Genomic DNA, 20,055 nt, shown 5'->3' on the forward strand with positions numbered 1-20,055 from the left:
AAAATTAAAAAGTGAAAAGTAAAACATGTAAAAGTTGTTTTGGTTTTTAAGACACTATGTAAAAAGTAAAAGATATAAAACTTGTTTTTTTTTAAACACTAAATTAAAGAATAATTTTTAAAAATAATTTACAATCATATAATCAAATATATTTTAAATTATATACAACTTTAAAAACAAAAAATAAAAATTTGAAAATCAAATCAATAAAGTCCTAAGGTTAATAGACCACATGATATTCTTTACATAGGAAATTGTTTGTAGAAATTTAGATTTGCCACAAGTTGCCCCATAAAACAACACAATCGTGACAAATCACAATGACAAAACTCATCTCCAAAACTACATAGTGGAGACGTGGTGTCAATGATTCTTATGGATCTTAAATTTTTTAGATAAGGTTAGGTGAAAAAGCAGGAGTCTGATTTTTTAGATAAGGCTAGGTGAAAAAGTGGGAGTGAGATCATAATGTGGATCAAGATTGATGATGTAGTGACTCATATTTTTTAGAGAGATTATTAGATTTAAGTGAGTGGTTAAGTCTTATAAAGAAATGAAGAAAATGTTTAATATATAAAAAAAACTCATATATCTAATACTTTAAGATTTTGAGTTGAGATGAGATTGAGTCACACTTGAGAACGAGATTGTTGAGATTCAAATGTAAGTAGTTAAGTCATACATAAATTCTTGAAATTCAAGTGGGAGTAGTTAAGTCACACATGATGAGGGAGAAAATATTGATATTCACTCGTGAGTAGTTACGTTATGCATATATCTTCGGAATTCAAATATGAGCAGTTAAATAGCAGATGGTGAGTAGTTAAGTCACACATTGACTTTTTTTATACGAGAAATTGAGCAAATGAAAAACATGGAATTTAAGCAAGTTATTTTCTCTTTTAGTTCAAAAAGTGTAATGGATTTGTTTAATTCATTAATAATAGATAAAATTAAATTAGGATCTATTTTATTTCATTTTTATAACAAATCTTATCTTCATATTTTGTCTGAGAGAGGTTAGGGGTCAAACGACTCCACCTCGTATATGGGGTCTACCTTCTACTTGAGCAACTGGATATGGAAGACGTTATCCTCTAAAGCATGTTTCTGGAAACGTAGATCACCCCATGACATCATACGTCTCTGTTATGGCTTCACCACGTTGGTCATAGAGGTTGAACTTGAGGGTAATAATTCGACTAGGGGTTATGATTGTGACCAAGGTCAACTTTACCTGGCCCCAATGAGCGCCAACTGTACTTGGTAAAATAACAGTACATGATGACCCATAGTAATTAAGAGTTTTCATAGGCTTTAGGGTATGTTGTAGGATTGAGAGCTAGCTTACGTAATGAGGTGAAAAGCTCTTTGTATGTAGTTTTTGTATGAGTATGTGATTGTTCCCTTTCCAACTTCATGGATGAGATATTTATAGTCATACTGGGCTTGGATCCTACACAATTTGGAAATAGAAAAAGCTTTTAAGAAGAGGTGGGAATAAATAATTAATCTCATAATATTCAAGGGAGCATGATTAGCTTCCCCATGACTTCTTCTACATCACAAAAATCCATGGACATATCACTTCTCCATCCTCCTATGTTAGGTGGGTCATTCCGAAAATAGGTGATCAATCTCGTAAACGGGCAACCAGGAGGACTTTATTGCAATGTGATGCGCCACTCCCATCACCTCTCATGGTCCCTTACAAATATACTAATAAATAAGTGTTCCCCATATTTATGAGTGTTCTTTTCTTTCTACGGTACTAAATTCAATGTAAAAAGTAGTTGGATGACTTTAGGCACTGAACACCTATAAAAAATTGGAATGACAAACTCATAAGGGTTAGAGGGAGAGATCATGCCTATATGGTCAAGGTTGGAGCGGGTGGTGCTTGTTTCTTCCCTTTGTCATGGATATGAGATCCAAATACTATCATTGGCTTTGATTTTGAATACCTCGCCCTTGTTGAGAAGGAAGTGGTTCAAATTTTGGACGAATACCTGGGTAAGTTTATGGTCTATCATGAGTTCTCGCGCCATGTTCACCTTAAGTCGGGGAGAAGAGAATAAAATATATGAATACCTATGTAAGTTTATGGTTATAAACACCCTTATTTTATTATTGTACGCTTATAACAACACTTATGTTTTTCTTGTATCTTTCATACAGAGAATCTATCTCGTATTTCACTAGTTGAGAATAAGGAGCACCTAGCTTGGAAGATAGATGAACACCAGATAACATACGATATTAAGAGTCGCCTATGTGGCATAGTGACAAGAGAGGGAAAATGCATGTTGATGACCACTCCCCTGGCGATTCCCTCCCCCCCCACCCTAATATCCAAAATCAAAGAGGGAGCTTGGCTCCCGTTCTGAAGTGTGATTAGATAATAATCAAAGAAGAAGGTAAGATAGAAGGTGGACCTTTCAACAATAAATGATGATTCACCCTATCCATATTCTTTGTAAAGTGACCTAGAACTTTTATGTCGTTAAGTTCACAGGAGCTTGGCTTCCCTTTCTTGAGGACTTCCCTGCTGACTACAAGCCCTCCACAATATGCCGCCCCTCAAGCTATCGACCTTGGAAGAGAATCACCTTCTATGGGGCCTCTTGATGGAGCGAGTCTAACGAGAGAAATATTACCAAATCATTAGTGATTTTAGATCTCATCACTCTATGTCTAAGGGATGCATGGCCTTAGGCCAAAAGAGAGTTAAAGACCCTAATAAAAGAGAATGAGGATTTGAAATCCTTACTTAAAAAATGTCACTAGAGGAACTTTCTCTTGTCGTCTCAAAAAAGAGCCTGAAGGGGTCTCTTGAGGCGACTCTCAATTATCTAAAGAAATTGGAAAGGGAGTTGTCCACCCTCAAGGATGAGTTAGTGGAAACTTTTGACCAATATTTCGAACAGGCAAACGAGCAAGTAGCCTTCCACTACCTTGGCTTGGAATCTGAGCCAAATGTACTTATTCAAGGTTATTTGTGATGGTCATTTGGTTAACGACGAGCAGACATGCAAGTTTCCTTATGAGGGTTCACAAGATGAGCTCAAGGGCAACAAGTTGATGGATGAAATCCTCTAGATAAGCATTGATCACCAAGAGAATGTTCGATGTGAACAACACGCTCTAGAAGAGGGTCAATGAGTTTAGGGCTTATATATTTATGCATAAGGGATTTCTATGTAATTATCATTGGCACCCTTAAGGGCCCTCTCTTGCCTTTTACCCCTTAGGGATTAATCAAATGGTGGACTTGTACACCATTGTTTATTTTCGTGTGAATATATCTTAGAATACTTTTAACATGTTTTTGTCTAGTAGGAAGAGAATTCTTGCATGAGGATGATAATGTTGCCTCTCGGATAACAAGGTTCCTCTATAAGGATCCAACATGTATGATTACCTCAAGGGTGGCATGGATTCCTCCACGAGGATCCAACATATATGATCAACCTAAAAGGGTGGCAAGGATTTCTCTGTGAGCATCCATTATATATGATCTCCTCTATGGGTGACTTAAATAAGGTCTCCTTTTTCTAATTAGTTCCTATAAAACAAATAAGTAATCTTTCCAAATTTATATGATAATATGACGCGCCTCATTAAAAACCCATGTGCCTTATTTCCAGCGTAGGGGAAAAAAGTGTTCCATAAAAAACAAAGAATGTCATGATTTAACCATATAAGCAGGAGATATGATATCTCACATAAACAAACTAAACAAATAAGTTAAACTAAACTAGGTATGGCTTAACTCCTAAAATAATCAAAAGGTTTCCAACAACGATCTTTCTTTGCAACCTCCATATTATTTTGGCATAGAGCAGACAAATCTTCACTCTCAAGAGTTACCTTTTGTGTTTTGTCCCCTAATTTCAAGTCTACAATGTTATATATATATATATATATATATATATATATATATATATATATATATATATATATATATATATATATATATATAACATGGGTATTTCATGCATAGATACAATGTCATATGGGTCGATGCTTGCAGCGTCCCATCTCAAATGAGATAATATCAAATTCAGGGGCTTCTTTGTCGCTAGAGTTGGGACTCTTAGGCAAGCCCTCAATAGTTAAAACTTGGAGATTGTATCTCTTGTTGGAAAAACTGGTCTTCAACTATGGTATTAAGCGTGTGACACACATCCTAATCCTCCACCCTTACTTAACTTCTTGCCCTTTTTTTGGACATCGGACTCCTAGAAGCATCTTTCCCTTGAGAGTTGGATCTGCTTGGTGTTAGGGAGGCATCACCCCTGCCATTTTTTCTTCAAATGGACATCTTGGATGAGGCGGTGTGTCTCTTTCTTGAGTTGGCAACATTCCTTAGTGTGGTATGTAACACCCCAGTTCTAATTTAATATTATTAATATCATTTTAATATTTTAAATATTATTTTTTATATAATTATTTGAGTTTTGATGTGCTTTTATTTAATTAAATAAATATTATAATTGATTTACTTAATTATTGGGTGGTGGAGTTTTTATAAAGAATTAGTTTAATATTTAAATTAATTAAGAATAATAGAAATTATGAGAATAATTATTCTGGGGAGAAAAAAAGTTTTTTTTATTAAAGTTAAGGAAGAAAAGGTGGGGGTGTTGTGTGATTTATTAAAATGAGGATTAAGGTTATTACCGGATTTTATTTATTCTAAAGGAAAGGGAAAATAACGATAAAACCCCAAGAGAATGGTCTTCGCAACCAATAGTAGATTCAGAAGTCAGTTATGCAAGGGGAAAATATTAGCACCCCTCACATCCGTTATACTCAATGAGAATCGTTGTGCTTGTTCTTCATGTATATGGATGTTGATATCTGAAAGTTACTTGCTATCGGTAAATGGAGAGAAATAAGTGGGAAAGAAGAAAATAATTATTAATGTGCTCTCCAAGGTTTCGAACCCTTGTGCCTACGTATCCTCATCTGTGCAATAAGGAAGTCAGAGCTCTGTAGTTCTTATCACAAAACGAAGTGTTTGTTGTTTGTTTTTAATGGACAGTGTTAACCATCACGTTCTAGCAATTAACATTCTTGTATGCTCACGTCATGGGAGGCTTAAGTGTTTGTTTGCGGTAGAATGGATGCGCTTGGATCATATTCTAGCATTTAAACATTACTTATTTGCTCGCGCATGGGATGCCTAATCTTCGTTCATGGTAGAACAGAAGTAACATGCCCTTTCTATAAAGAATGTTTTGAAAGATTCCCCAAGGCAAAAATTGGATTTGATTGGTTATGGTTGATTTTAGTACGGAGACAAGTATCAGACCACAAGCTAAGTATGGCTGACAATCTGAATACTTGGGAGTTGAGAGGACAATTGCATCCTAACCCTTCTTTATCATCCAAAATAGTTTTGGTTATGAAATTGGTTTGGAGAGTTTAATCATTGGTACTTAGATGGAGATAAGTATCTAACCCTTGGCTAAGTATAACCAATAATCAGAATACTCGAGAGTTGAGAGGACAATGGCATCCTAACTAGTTTCACTACGCCAAAAACTGGAATAGACAGCGCACCTTAGAGGGCGCTTTATTAAAAAAGCGCACTCTAAAGTGAAGAGAAAAAATAAGGAGCGAACAACTGGAATAGACAGCGCACTTTAGAGGGCGCTTTTGTAACAAAGCGCCCTCTAAAGTGAAGCGAAAAAATAATGAGGAAATGGAGGGACACCAATAGAGGGCGCGTTTATGAAAGCGCCCTCTAAGGGTACCCTTAGAGGGCGCTTTTAAAAAAGCGCTCTCTAAGTCCATGTACATTTCCAGTTTATAAGGCGCTTTTGGAAAGCCTTAGAGAGCGCTTTTAGAAGCGCCCTCTTAGGCCCCCTTTAGAGGGTGTTTTTTTTACACAAGCGCCCTCTAAGGTCCCCTTTAGTAAACATTAAAATTATAACATATACTGCATGTCTCTTTATTTTCCCTCGCTATATGCTATTTCGTTTACGTAACTGGGTTTTCTCTCTACTGCGATTACTCTCTACTGCGATTACTCTCGTCCTCCGTTCGTTCTCCCTCCCTCACCGTCGTCGTCGCCGTCGCCTTTTTCTGTTGTTGCGTTCACGTTCACTGAGTTATCTGCGTCCACCGTCGCTGTTCACTTTCTTCTCCATCGTTACCGTCACCTTGAAGGTATTTCTCTCAATAGTTTGTATTTTCAGGTGTTTGATTAGGGCATTTTCTAAACTGAGTTTTACATTTTGTGCATTATGTTGATTAATGTTGTTTAGGGCAAACGAGCACTATATGGTGTTCATGAGCACCTTGTTGAAAATAATTTTTTGTTATTTTTTTGTGTATGGTTTTGATCACTGAATGTTGTATGTTGTATGGTTATGTAAGGTTTTTTTATTTCTGATTGAAAACTGATGTCATTTGGAGTGTGTTTGAGCTTGTGCTTGGAAGTTTGATGATTATGGATGCAAGTTTGTTCATGTTCCAAACACCATAAGTTTGCATTGGTCTTTTGTATGCAGTAGGTGTGTGTGGGTTTGTATTCAATAATGATGAAAAAAAGAGAGAGTTTAGATTGTTGTAACATGAGAGAAATGGAAGGTATATGAATGTGTTTTTTGTGTAGCTTCACGAATATGGTCATTGTCTTACTTGGGTCTTATTGAATCATTTCTATATTACAGATAAAATGGCTAGTAACCAAGACGATACCCATGACGCGAGTGGATCACGTAACAATGTTGAAAATGAAATCAAACGAGGATTGACTGTTATGAAGTCAATCATTCGTGCAAGAGACAAGGGTGAAAAATTCGAAGTACATTGGAGTGCTGAAGACCAACTAATTGAGCCTAACGGTTCAATGTTGGCAAGTTACATTGGTTTCCTTGTTCGACAATATATTCCGATTACATGTGATAATTGGAGAAGTCCGGAATTGAAGGTTGGCAAAGAAAAAATATGGTCCGAGATACAGGTACTTACCATATATTGTTATATGTTTTTTTTGTTGACTATTTGTTGACCATATATTGTTATAATATTACTTATAATAACACACTCCATGTGTATGTTTTTTAGAGATCCTTTCACATCGATGAAAGCCGGCAAAAATATTGTATTCAATTGGCCGGAAAAAGACTCCGAGGATTTCGATCCTTTTTGTCCAACGAATTTCTCAAGGATGAGGAAGGAAAATTTGTTGAAGCAGAACGGCCAATGAAGTATGCGGAGATTATTTCAGCCGAAGAATGGGATAACTTTGTCGCCAAACGAAGAAACGAAAAATTCCATGTAATGTCTATTAATTATGGTATTATACAATTGTTAAGTTACTTGGTTCTGATATGCCTTAAACTTTTTTATCCAGGAAGTAAGCGACAAAAATCGAAAAAGGGCATCAAAACCCGCGTATCCGTACAAAAAAGGGCGTACGGGATATGCACGGTTCCAACAAAGAATTGTGAGTATATTCAAATGCTATGAGCTTATACATTGTCACAATATGTTATAATTGATGATCTTATAATCTGATTCAATGTGTAGCTAGCCGAGGAGAAAAGTGACGCAACATCTCTTCCGGAGCACGTATTGTGGAAGGCTGCTCGGGTTGGGAAGGATGGGGCTGTCGTTGAAGCGGTTCAAAATGTTTATGACGAATGTGTAAGTATATATAACATTATTTCTTTAATTATATCGAAAATTTTGTTAGACATATAATTCATTTTTAATCTCCTCTAATAATATTTCAGGAGACTTTATCCCAAACCTTACCTTCAACTGAGGTCCAGGATTGCAGGAGCCTACTTAGTCGAGTACTAAATGTTCCTGAGTATTCCGGTCGTGTGAGGGGTAAGGGTTTCGGTGTGACTCCGTCGTCATTTTATAAAAAACCAAAAACAAAAAATCCTACCAACAAAGAGGTGATGGAGACCTTGGCGGAGTTAAGGGCACAAGTACTCGAACTGCAAAAGGAGAATGCAAGGTATAGAGAGGAAAGGCGCGGTTCCGAGGCAAAAGATACTAGTGACCGAGCTAGTATCAATTGTCAACCGAAATTTCCCGAGGTAATTATATATGTTATTATGAAATTAAAATAGCACTTTTTTACTTGACACATATACACGTTAACAATAACATATTTATTATTGGTTTAGGGCATTACACCTTGTCAGCTGTATCTACCGTCACCAACTTATCGCATAGTTGGCAAGGGAAAAGTGCACAACACTTCAGGTGAATTACTTCACCATAATCCCCTCCCCGTGGGATATATGAAAGTTTCGGTTGACCTTGTATTAGATACGGACGCGCTTCTACCATTACCTGACGTTGTTTCAGAGACAACGTTGATGCGAGATGCAGTCAGATCCTTTGTTGGATGGCCGTCAGATCTAATTTTCCCAGATGTCGAGGTATATATGTTCTAAATGATTATGAATATTTAGTATTCACATTTCAATTCAGCTTCAATTATGATATTTAATCAATCCTTATTACATGGTAATGTTAGACTCCTACAAGACCCACACATAAAGCTGGTAAAGGGATTTCAAGACGCATCGAGTCGGTTGCATCTCAAAAAGAGGTACAAATATATATACCCATTGAATTATATACGCAACGATTATGTTGCATCACAAAAAGTCATGATTTAATTTATATGAATTTTTAGGTTCCCGATCGAATGTTGAAAAAAGCTGGTAAGGATATTCCAACGAAGTCCGGGACAAAAACAAATCCTAAATCTCAAAAAGAGGTAAAAATATATATACCATTGAATTATATACACAACGATTCTGTTGCATCACAAAAAGTCATGATTTAATTTATATGAATTTTTAGGTTCCCGGTCGAATGTTGAAAAAAGATGGTAAGGATATTCCAACGAAGTCCGGGACAAAAACAAATCCTAAATCTCAAAAAGAGGTACAAATATATATACCCATTGAATTATATACACAACGATTCTGTTGCATCATAAAAAGTCATGATTTAATTTATATTTTTAGGTTCCCGGTCAAATGTTGGACAAAGCTAGTAAGGAAATTCCAACGACGTCCGGGACAAAATCTCAAATTATGATGCGTCTTGAGAAAATGGTGGAAGAGTCAGATATTATGCACGGCGCCATCCGTAGTGTAGATATGGATGAAGGTGTTTTCGGAATTGCTCATTCCGAATTAATTGCAAAGGAGGACATGCAACAACTTTTTGAACACGAAGAATTGGGCATCGCTGTCATTCATACATACATATGGTACTCCAATCAATCTATTATTTACTTAGTTGAACAATTTATTTACACATTTCAATGAGTAGTCTAATGTTTATTATGTTTCTATTTAAGGTATATGTATGACACATTGATGCGGGGAACTGAATTGTGTAACCGATTCAATTTTATTGCTGCTTCCTGTATCAACACAACGTTTATAACGAAAAATCCAACATCCGTAATGAATGAACTAGTCGATAGATTCATGGTGGCCGGCGATAATACTACACCCAGTTTGTATTTTTTACCGTTTAATTCTAGCAACGGGTTAGATTTTCTTTCTAATAATTTCATTATAATCTATGTATATCTTTTACGTAGAAAATTTTCATGCATCTAAATTTTTGTTTTATTTTACAGTGGTCACTGAGTGTTGGTTGCTATGGATCTTTCGAGACTAATGGTGTATTATCTCGATTCGTTACTGGGTAATTGGAGTAAATATCTGAGTATGAAGAAGACGGTTGACGCGTAAGTGAAATTCCCCTAAATATTCGTGTGTATTTGTATATTTAATTATGTCTGTCAGATTGATCTCAATATACGTTTTTATTTTGTTAGGGCAATACTAAAATTTAGATCGAAAAAGAATTATCGTAATAGGAAGGACATTACCTGGGTCAGAGTTCAGGTATATATTAAGTTTCTTATTTTTGCTTATAATAGTGTTTGTTTTTTGCTTATAATAGTGTTTGTAAGAAATTAACTATATATATATATATATATATATATATATATATATATATATATATATATATATATATATATATATATATATATATATATATATATATATATATATATATATATATATATATATATATATATATATATATATATATATATATATATATTGTTTGTTTTTCTGTGTAGTGTCCTCAGCAAAACAATTCGATCGATTGCGGATTTTTTGTATTGAGATTTATGAGAGATATCATTGCGTTGAATCGTATAGACATCCCAAAAATGGTATGGAATAATAACTTAGGGTTTATTTTAATATTATCGGATATTTCATCTAATTTGTTACTAAATCATGAATATGTTTTATTCTCTTAATTGTAGTACTTTGACGAATACAAATCTTACTCAAGAGCTCATTTGGATGAATTGTGTCAATTCATTATTGATCATAGAATCATATAGGTTGTAGTTGTTGTACATATATGTATGGAATGTTGTTGTACATGCATGAATATCAATATATTAATGTTGTATATATGGAGGATTAATGTTGTATATAAATGGATTCATGTTGTATATATCAATGGATTAATGGTGTATAACATTGGATTAAAGGATGAAATCAATATGAATTTTACACTTTTGCAGCATGCGAACAGGTTCCCAATTAAATACCCACTGTTTTCAAACAAATTTTTTTAAAATAACTAACACTTTAGAGGGCGCTTTCTGTAGGAAGCGCCCTCTAAACACTTTACATTGACAACTTTAGAGGGTGCTTTGTCCAGAAAGCGCCCTCTAAGGTGGCCCTTTATGGACCACTCCAGAGGGCGCTTTTTTCTGAAAGCGCACTATAATGTGGCCCTTAAAAGGCCACTTTAGAGAGCGCTTTCTCCAGGAAAACAAAGCGCTGTCTTTACCTATGCCAGCGCCACTTTAGAGGGCGCTTAAAAGCGCTGTTATAGGCCAAAATAAGCGCCATCTTTTCCCTTATTTGGCGTAGTGTTTATTTCTCTTCAGAGCACCAAATTGAACTTGTTTTATTGTTAAGTGTTTTGAGGAGGAAGTCAAGTAATCGGGCCACAAGATATGTACGACCGACAACCCAAGTACTTGAGTGTAGTGCACAAGTACGTACACCCCACTTTTGCATTCCAGTTTATTGAGAAAAGATTTGAAAATGCACTTGACGTTAGATCAAGCGTTTGAATTTTATTATGAAAAAGTATCTGAAGAATGAGAAAGAGATAGGTGTGGAAGAATGAGAAGGGAGAATGAAATGGATAATGATTATGAGGTACTTAACGTTGGATCAAGTACTCGTGTTGCTTTGAAGTGAGTTTGATTTGGAAAACACTTGAAGTTGGATCAAGTGTGATTTTTGTCTTTTGAAAAGTGTCTTTTTATCGTTTGATTTTATCTTTTTTTAGTTAACATGCATTGAAAGCATTAAAGGAAATAAAACCTAAGCTATTACACTTCCATAGGAAGGGGGGACATATGCCCCACAACGAGGGAATTATACCAAAAAATACAAGGAATGAAAATGGGATCATACAAGGTACAAACCAAATACCATGCCTAAAACAATCAAGTGGCATGGTATCCCTAAGTGCAATCAAACAATACAAGGAAAATGGTAAGTGTAAGCAATGGTGATAATGGGAACACAATATGGATCAAACTTGAAGTACATGATTCAAGTAAACACATAAGGCAAATGAAGTTAGTATGGATTTAAAGTTGAATAGAAAATATGCATAAAAAGTTAAGCACATTTAATAGCAATTTTCAATCAAATGGGAATGGGTTCAACAATGACAATAAATGAACATTAATCCCATGAACATGATGAGAAATGATATCTAAACAAGGCATAATATCAAGATAAATTGAAATGGCATTTTCAATTATCAAGAATCACAATCTAGTAAACCAATAGCAAGTTAACCAAATGAGTCAAATGGGAAATTATCATGCACATGGCATAAAAACATTAATCATATTAAATTGGTACATGGATCCATATCAAGATCATTATATTTATCCCTAAACAATACCTAGGAAACATATTATCATGGCAATAATCATGGATTAAAATGGAAATCAACATGGTAATTAAAATCACAATTAAAATGGATTGAAAATCATATTAAAAAGATCATAATGAAATTAACACCTAAAATACAAGAAAGTAACATGAAAAAAAATTAAAAGAGAAATGTCACAAAAAAATGCAAAATAAGTCAAAATATGGGGGGGTTCAGAAGTGGAGAGGGTGTGTAAATATATATATGTGCATGGCCCATTTCCAAGGCCCACATGATAATAGTTCTGAAGTTAGGGGAGGTGTGTGGTAATCATGAGGGTGAAAATTGAGACAAGCATGGGCCCAGAGGAATGGAAGGCCCAATTACACAAATGAGGGGATGAAGGAAACTATGTCACTTCAGATCAAAATTTGGAAGTAAAGAAAACACGCTCACTGAATCTCAAACTTGTTGAATTGTAATTCTTTGTGTCGAAGCAGGTTTCTCGACAGAAGCAGGGAAGTGTCGAATCACCTAGTGTATTGAATTGTATTACAGTTTCGAAGTGTCGAAGCATGTTGCTTCACACAGGATTTTGACTTAGGCCTATTTTTAGTAGTATTAACTATTTTTGGATTTTATAGTTTTGGGATTTGGCTTAGTGAGCAAGCCTTATTCTTGTAATGTTGTATTCATAACATTGTATTCACATAATTTTGCAGTTGCAAAGTGAATAAATAAGTTTTCCACAGATTATGGGCAGAGAGAAACTCTGCAGAAAATATTCTTATTCTTCTCCATCGTTCTTTCTCAATTTTTCTTTTCTTTTTCATTGTCATTGTGTGGGTGATAACAATCTTGTTCATCAAGATTGATTGAAATTCTCCATAGGTTATGGTGGATTTCAAACATCTGGTATCAAGAGCTCCAGTTTAAGCGATTTATGGGAAGAAAATCATGATGGCAATGAATCATCCAAATAGGAATTTCCAGAAAATCTTCTGATTCTCAAGAACAACAATTATGAGAATTGGTGCAAGCAGATAAAGGTTGTGTTCTTTTATCAAGATCTTTGGGATCTTGTGAAGGAAGGAGTAACAACGCTTGCAAAAAACGCGACGGATCAAGAAAGGGTTGCGCATAAAGAAATGAAGAAGAAAAATTATAAAGCTCTCTTTATAATCCATCAATGTGTTGATTCAGATGAATTTGAAAAGGTTAGTGATGTAAAGTCGGCGAAAGAAGCACGTGAAATTCTGGAGAAGTCGTTTGGAGGTAGGGAGAAGGTGAAATAGGTGATGTTACAAACTCATAAAAGGATGTATGAATTGCTTCAGATGGAAGACAATGAAAGGATAATTGATTTCTTCACTAAGGTTACGAAACTGGTGAATCAAATCAATGTATGTGGAGAAGTGTTGACATCAAGATCTGTTGTTGGAAAGATCTTGACGTCTTTGGCTCCAAAGTTCAACCACGTGGTAGTATCCATAGAAGAGTCGAAGGATTTGTCAAAACTGACAAAGGAAGAGCTTCAAAGGACGCTTGAATCTCATGAATAAAGAATGGATGAAAGAGCTGCAGGAAAGTCGAAGAGTGATATGGCTTGGCAGGCGCAATCAACAAAAGAAAGGAAAGGAAAAGGAAGATGGAATGGCAAAAAAGGTATATGAGGCTACAACAATTCAACTGGTCAAAATCAGCAAGAAAGAAATTGATCGAATCAGAGAAAACCCTATAACCAAGGAAACCAAAGAGGCGGCGTTGCAGGTAGAGGAAGAGGTGGTGGTCAAAATACAGACAAGAGTCACATTCAATGTTACAATTGTCAGAAGCATCGTCATTATTATAGTGACTGTCCAGAAAAGCAGAAGAATAAAAAAACTTATGCAATGCTGGCGAAACATGAAGAAGAAGAGACGTCACTGATGGTTACAACGAGAGATGAAGAGAGATTCAAGGACCAGTGGTACTTGGACTCAAGATGCTCATCACACATGTCTAGAAGGAAAGGTTGGTTTGTCAACATAAAGCCCTCAATGAAGAACATGGTGAAATTTGCAAATGACAATACTCTAGCATCTGAAGGTGTTGGTGATGTTCTAATTATGAGGAAAGATGGCAAGAGGTCAATAATTTCAAATGTGGTACATACCAAGCATGAAGAGAAATTTTCTCAGCATATGGAAGTTAGTCGAAAAGAACTACAAGGTGTCGATCAAAGACAAGATGATGAGAGTTCTCGACTCAAATGGAAGGTTGATCTTGAAGGCTCCAATGTCTCATAATATAACCTTCAAGATTGAGCTAAATATGATGGAGCATAAGTTCATTGCAATAGTATCCAGTAGAGATGAATGGATATGGCATTATAGACTTGGCCCTCTCAATTTCAAATACATCGAAGATTTGAAGAGAAGAAATATGGTTTTAGGATTACTAGAAATCGACATTCCAAATGAAGTGTGTGAAGAATGTGTGCAGGCGAAGCAGCACATGAACAACTTTAGTGAGGATGCAGGAAGTAGGTCAAAGGCAATTCTTGAAGTCATATACTCTGATGTATGTTGTCCTATCCAGGTGGATTCGATTGTTGGTAACAAATACTTTGTTACATTCATAGATGATTTCAGTTGAAAATTATGGGCTTACCTGATCAAGAAGAAAAGTGAAGTGATTAAGGTATTTGCCAAGTTTAAATCTATGGTCGAAAGATAAAGCAGTCGAAAGATCAAGATTTTGAGGACTGATGGTGGTGGAGAATATGTGTCGAAAGACTTCGATTTATTATGTGTGAAAGAAGGGATTGTGCATGAGATGGTGCCACCCTACACTCCACAGCAGAATGAAGTCACATAAAGGAAGAATATAACCATCATGAATATGGTGAGAAGTATGTTGAAAGGCAAGCATCTACCCAAAGAATTATGGGGAGAAGCTGTGTCGACTGCAACATATATCCTAAATAGATGTCCGACGAAGAAGCTAGAAGGAATCACACCAGAAGAATGTTGGTCTGATGTCAACCCTAGCTTGAGTCATTTGAAGGTGTTTGGATCTATAGCATATAGCCATGTGCCAGATCAGTTGAGAAGAAAACTTGATGATAAGTCGAGTCAGATGATCCTGATTGGATATCATTCAATTGGAGGATACAAGTTGTTTGACCCAGTGAACAAGCAAGTGGTGATTAGCAGGGATGTGATCATAGATGAGCTTAAGTAATGGGTTTGGACTGAGAAAGTTAAGAAGGATTCAATGAGAATCTTATGTGATGAACCAGCTAGTGAAGTCGAAAGAGAAGTTCGACAAGAAGTCAGAGGTGAAGCAGGCCCAAGCAGACCTCAAAGAACAAGGCACATGCCTGCAAGGTTGTAAGAATATGTGACTACATTAGATGATGTGGTCAATGAAGCAGGTGAGCTTGTACACTATGCTTTCTTGTAGATGTCGAAACAGTTAATGCATTTGAGGCATTGAAAGATTCAAAGTGGGTGAAAGCAACGAACGAAGAACTGAAGTCAATCGAAGTCAACAACACTTGGTCACTTGTCGAATTTCCCCAAGACAAGAAGGCAATCAATGTGAAGTGGGTATACAAGGTGAATTTGAATCCCAAAGGAGAAGTGACTCGACACAAGGTGAGAGTTGCGGAAAAAAGTATTTCTTCATAAAGAAGGAATTAACTTTGACGAAGTTTTTGCACCTGTTTCTAGGATCGAAATAATTAGGTTGATTGTTGGTCTAACAAACATGAAAAACTGGCAAATGTGCCAGATGGATGTGAAATATGCATTCCTGAATGGCCCCTTAGAAGAAGAAGTTTATGTTGCACAATCAGTTGAGTTTGTGAAACAAGGCGAAGAAAGAAAGGTGAACATGTTGCATAAAGCCCTCTACGGACTTAAACAAGCTCCTAGAGATTGGAACAAGAAAATAGATGGATTTCTAAGGGATACGAAATTTGTAAAGTGAAAAGTTGAACATGGAGTATATGTAAGAAGAAGCAAGAGTGAATTGCTTACACTATGTCTCTATGTCGATGACTTGTTGATAACAGGTAGCTGTAAGAAGGAGATCGAAGACTTCAAAGGTGATCTCAACAAGGAATTCGAAATGTCAGATCTGGGTGACATTTCATATTTTCTTGGCATCGAATTCTAAAAGAGTGGTAGAGGTTTGATGATGCATCAAAGAAGGTATGCATGCAAAATACTCAAGAGATTTGAGATGTAAGATTGCAACCCAACTTCGACTCCAGTTGAGCCCAAATTACAACTGTCAAAAGATTCAGATGAAGATGATGGCGACTCAACCCAATATAGAAGACTTATTGGGTCACTTCGATACCTTTGTCACACAAGGCCTGACTTAGCATATAGTATAGGTATGGTGAGAAGATTCATGCAGAAGCCAAAAGTGTCACATCTAGCAGCGGAGAAGAGGATACTAAGGTATCTGAAAGGAACTCTCGACTATGGCATTTTTTCCCATGTAGATGGTGAAGGAAAAGAATGCAAACTAGTAGGATACACCGACTCAAGTTGGCGTAGTGATTCTAAGGATCGAAAATCCATAGTTGGCTATGTGTTTATGCTAGGTGGTGCATCAGTTGCTTGTAGTTTGAGAAAGGAGCCAGTAGTGACATTATCATCGTACGGAGCAGAATACGTAGCTGCTTCTCTTTGTACATGTCAAGGAACGTGGATGGTGAATATGGTCGAAGAAATAATAGCGAAGAGTCATGGAGAAATTACCATGAAGATTGTCAGAATGTCGACTATCAATTTGGCGAAGAATCCGATAAGACATGGTCGAAGCAAGCACATCAAAATGAGGTTCCATTATCTTCGAGAGCAGGTAGCAGATGGGAAGATGAATGTGGAACACTGCAGAACTAAGAATCAAATTGCGAACATCATGACAAAGGGAGTGCAGGTCGAAGTGTTCAAAAGACTAAGAGATATGATGAATGTAGATAACTTAGACACAATGATTAGGTGGTGTGTTGAATTCTAATTCTTTGTGTCGAAGCAGGTTACTCGACAGAAGCAAGGAAGTGTCGAATCACCTAGTGTGTTGAGCTGTATTAGTATGGCGAAGTGTCGAAGCATGTTGCTTCACCCAGGATTTCGACTTAGGCCTATTTTTAGTAGTGTTAACTATTTTTGGCTTTTATAGTTTTGGACTTTGGCTTAGTGAGCAAACTAACCTAAATCTATAAATAGAGGGAGTAACCCTTATTCTTGTGGTGTTGTATTCATAATATTGTATTCACAGAATTTTGCAGTTGCAAAGAGAATAAAGAAGTTTTCTACAGATTGTGGGCAGAGAGAAACTCTGCAAAAAATACTCTTCTTCTTCTCCATCGTTCTTTCTTTTCTTTCTCAATTTTTCTTTTCTTTTTCATTGTTATTATGTGGGTGATAACAATATTGTTCATCAAGATTGATTGAAATTCTCTATAGATTATGGTGGATTTCCAACAAAATTCAATTCTCAAACCCGACCTGAAACACCTTCGTCTCTGCTGCGCCGGAGGTCGCCTTTGTCGTGAAGGAGAGACAAACCAAGAAAAACCTATATCATCCCACTCGTTTCCTCATTCTAAATCTAAATACAATATTAATTTTAGGCAATTCCAATCCTTACGTCCAAACCGAAGTGAAAATGTTAAGGAACCCTAATACAAAAATGATAAGTTAAAACCTCCTCACTCAAAACCAAAGCTCTAGAGGTTAGGGCTTTGACTCCAGTAACCTCACCTTACATCTCAAAAACGGAGCAAATGGTTATGAAAAACAAGAAACTCATCGGATAAGACACAGAGCACCGAAATTCAGGTAAGTCTTATTCTTCCTCTACTTCTCTTTGAATCTCCTTCTTATTTAACTTTCTTCTTCTTCCTTCTTCAAAACCTTCTGCTACTATGTGAGTTGTTGTTATGCTGGAATTTTTGCATGAGAGATTGAGAGAATGTGAGAATTGAGAGAATGGACGTGAGGATTGAGAGGAGTGATTATGAGAATTGAGGGGAGTGATTATGAGAATTTTTGAAGAGTGAATAGTGTCCCTGAAAGTTGCAGTGAGGAACACTTGTATATGATTCAATTTCGTTAGATTTCATAAACTCCTTATGTGCAACATTGTTAAAAGTTTGTTAAGTGATAGTTAGAAGTTGTTAATTGTTAGTTTTGAAATCAAATAGTTGTGTGAAGAGTGAAGTTAATTTAGTTGTGATGGTTCTGTTAGAAAATGTATGTAAGTTGAAATCATGTTCTGTTAGAAAATGTTGCAGGGAAGTATATTATGCTATGTTAAAAATTATGCAGGAATTATATTGTGCTCTGTTAGACCAAAATATGCAGGTGGAACTCATTTTACTGAGTTATGAAAATGTTATGCAGGTGGAACCGAGTTTTCTGTTATGCCTTTGCAGGTTGAAATTGGTTTTTTACTCGGTTATGTATTATGCTTGAAAGGTTAATGTTAGGGCCTACGTATGGATGTATATCAAAGGCTTGTGTGTTGGAAATATGCTAGGGACTTGGGATTAGGTTATGGAATACTTAAATTGTGTATTAAATTGGATTGTGTATGGAAATGATTGAGATTTGAATTGTATGAAATGACAATTTTGAATTAATGGACTGTTATGGAATGTTGTGTGCAATTGTTATGGAACTTTAAATTGGGTTATGGAATATTTGAATTATATAAGGAATGTGAATTGAATTAATGCCATATTTTTGAATGCATGTATTATGGTTAATGAAATTTGGCTTGGTGGAATTATTATGGAACTTGAATGCTTGGAATATTTGTATTAGTGTATTGAAAAAAAGTGCTTGGTGATCTAATTGTCAAATGTGTTTTACAGGTTTTATTGGCATGTCTATTTGGTCATGAATGTGCTTGAAGATCATGAAGATGTGGACTTAAGGACTTAGGGATAGATGGTTGACTTTGGTCAATTAGTTGACCAAAAAGTCAACAGTTGACCAAAGCAAAATATAGGTTAGAATAGGGTTTTTTCCTTGATGTATTGGATATGGACTTGTAAAAATGACTTGTAATGTGGAGAAGTTTTTGACATGAATATCACTTGGTTAAATAAAACATGACTTTATGGTTTTGTTCAAATACCTTTCCTTAAGCAACAAATGAATGAATCTTTGATCTTGTATGTTGGATCAAACCCCAAAACCTTGAAATGAATGGAAACTTGACCTAAAATTTAGACACTAATCTTGAATTATTCACAATGAAAAACTTGGATCCAAAACAAAGAGATGGACTAATGCAATGACTCAAGACAAAAAAGAGATTGACCAGTCAAAATTCAACTTCATAATTATCCATACGCACTTGGAATCCTTGATCAAACCCTAACACCAAGATACAATCCACAATGATCCATTTGCTGCCAACCACCAAGAATTAGGGTTTTGGTTAATCATAAGTTCAAAAGTCAACCAGCATGGCACTCAAGCACCAACTATCTCTGATTAGGGTTTTTAAACAAAGCACAAAGTTCCACAAGCACATCCCAAGACATGGTCCCACAATTAGGGTTAGTGATCAACACATGGTAAAACCCGGGCTTTGGAGTTATGAATGACTTCACTGGGGAAGACACTGTGGGAATTGAAAACAATAGTATGACATTGACTCTGAGGTTAGAGATAGAAACACGACCAACATTTACTGTTGGGGATAGAAATGTATTTGACATCAATATTTCGAATGGGATAAAACTGGACATTTTCAACTCTGAAGTTGGAGACAAAATATGGTCAACATCAGTTCTGGGACCGGGAATAATGACATGATCAAGATTAATTCAGTGACTGAGGATAATGGTTACCAACAACTACGAGGATGAGATAAAAGATAGACAATATCTCTGGGTCTAGGGTCGAAAGCTTGATGTTAACTCTGAAGTTGATTTGAAAATTAGACGTCAACTTTGAGGTTGGGATAAAAAGGTAGACCTCAACTCTGAGGATGGGATTGAAATTGATTAACATCAACTCTGGGGCTAGGAATACCGATTGTCAACAA

The 20,055-nt window shown here is 35.9% G+C and overlaps 1 long non-coding RNA gene across 1 annotated transcript; it reads left to right on the forward strand.

Moving 5' to 3' along the window:
• Positions 1 to 17,509: 17,509 nt before the first annotated feature.
• On the forward strand, positions 17,510 to 19,109 carry LOC127135636 (uncharacterized). The gene is made up of 2 exons (XR_007808626.1): positions 17,510 to 17,834; positions 18,872 to 19,109. It is a non-coding gene; the product is annotated as an uncharacterized LOC127135636 (long non-coding RNA).
• The last annotated feature ends 946 nt before the right edge of the window (positions 19,110 to 20,055 follow it).

Source organism: Lathyrus oleraceus, chromosome 4 (assembly GCF_024323335.1).
Source record: "Lathyrus oleraceus cultivar Zhongwan6 chromosome 4, CAAS_Psat_ZW6_1.0, whole genome shotgun sequence".
In the NCBI taxonomy this organism is placed as follows: domain Eukaryota; kingdom Viridiplantae; phylum Streptophyta; class Magnoliopsida; order Fabales; family Fabaceae; genus Lathyrus; species Lathyrus oleraceus.